This window comes from Centrocercus urophasianus, unplaced genomic scaffold (assembly GCF_019232065.1).
Source record: "Centrocercus urophasianus isolate 14NV4802_14NV808 unplaced genomic scaffold, USGS_Curo_1.0 seq_73, whole genome shotgun sequence".
NCBI classification, from domain to species: Eukaryota; Metazoa; Chordata; class Aves; order Galliformes; family Phasianidae; genus Centrocercus; species Centrocercus urophasianus.
In genome coordinates this window covers 276208-277886 of record NW_024885344.1, presented here as the reverse complement: position 1 = coordinate 277886, position 1679 = coordinate 276208, and positions in this window count along the sequence as shown.

The window sequence follows — 1679 nt, the reverse complement described above, 5'->3', positions numbered from 1 at the left end:
AGGTTGGAATCAGTTTGTGTACTTCTCCCTCCCTTTCAGTAGAGTTGTTGTTCGTGTCATCATTCAAGTGGGCACTTCTCTTGCCGTTGTGAAGGGGAGGCCGTGGTCTGCGGTCGTAGAGAAGGGCTGTCACATGGAGAACCATTCCACCTTAGCTGCTCCATGAACAAAATCAGAGTGGTTTCCCATTCCCTTCCCCAAATTCATGCATCCCCCCGTGTGTTATTGGTGACACTTTCTGCAGTGTCTCTCGGCTCGCAATACCCAGAAGCCGTCTCCTGCCAGTAGGACACAGGATTGGAGGGAGCGTCCCTCGCACTGTGAGGGCAGGCTGGGGCCTGCAGTGGTCAGGGAGCCTCGCTGCCTTCTCCATTCTCCAACCATGTGGACGCACATCTCTGGGATGTGCTTTTGGGCCTTTTGAGAGTCTGGCCTTTGAAATGCCAAGGAGATGGAGTCTGTGAAACCTCCTGTCTGACACTGCCTGCTTCTTTCTGTGCTGCGCTGCCCCCCATGGCCTTAGGGACGACTCTCCACTCTTGTAGTGTGCCATCCTCTCCATCGCTGCCAGTCCTTGAGGCAAAATGCAGTGCTTCTGCAGAGAAAGGAGCTGAAATGATGCACCGTGTGCACCCGTGACGTTTCCATACACATATCTTGCATTTCTGTCGGGTGCACACAGAGCATCTGCTATGCGATGCTATTCCTTTCTTAGGCAGAAAACAGAACAAACAGCAGCACGACTGCTGATGGCAACTCTGCCATGTTTACTTTGAACCCAAGGTTAGCTATTTTCCCCAAAGAACCAAAAAAAAAAGAAAAAAGAAAAGAAAAGCAAAAAACCCTTCTAACAAAGTAACCAAATGTTATCTTCCAGAAGGAGGGAGGAGGTGCAACGGTGGGAGTGCTCTGATCTATCCTCGTCTCCACCGCTCGGCTGGAGATGCGAAATGCTGCTTTCAGTTTCACAAACATAAGGGATTATGTTTACAAAGGTCAATGCCTTCTACCTGTTCAGGAAACTGGCTGACAGTGGGCATCAGGTGTCTGGTGAGCTTCTCCTCGCTGCAGACTGGCAGTGGGAGAAGGTGTGTCGAGAGGAGTGGGAAATAGGTTCATTTCATCTGTCTTGTCAGCAAAGCAGTGCCGCCTTCCTCTTTTTAGAGAAAGGGGAAAAAAGGCAGAATGAAGGGAGGAGGTTGCAGAGCAGAAATCGGTGATGTCCAAACTGGCTGGATGAGAAAAGGCAGCTTTTCTACTTTGCACATAACTAGGTAACAGGAAGGTACAGCTCAGTCCTCTTGCCTGAAACACTGTCCCCCAGCAGCAGACATCGTAATAATAAGAATAGCGGCTGTGTATATTGATGCTACTTGCAAGTTACCTATAAGTGTTTTTGGTTGTGTTTGAGTTTTTGTTTTTGTTTTCTTATACTTGAAACAGCTTCCTTTGCTCAGCTCTCACCGTCGCTCTGCTTCTCCCCTCCTTCCCCACGTGCAGTAACAGAGCAGAGGCAGGGCAGGGGGACGCAGTGGGGTCGGTTGGCACACGGTCAGTCACCCAGGGCCGGGCCGCTCCATTCGCACCCCCAGGCACCACACTTCCTTCCAAAGGGTTCTCCATGGACACAGAAACTCAGCACTTTAGCAGGTGCTCTTGTATGGCTGGCTGCCCCCCCC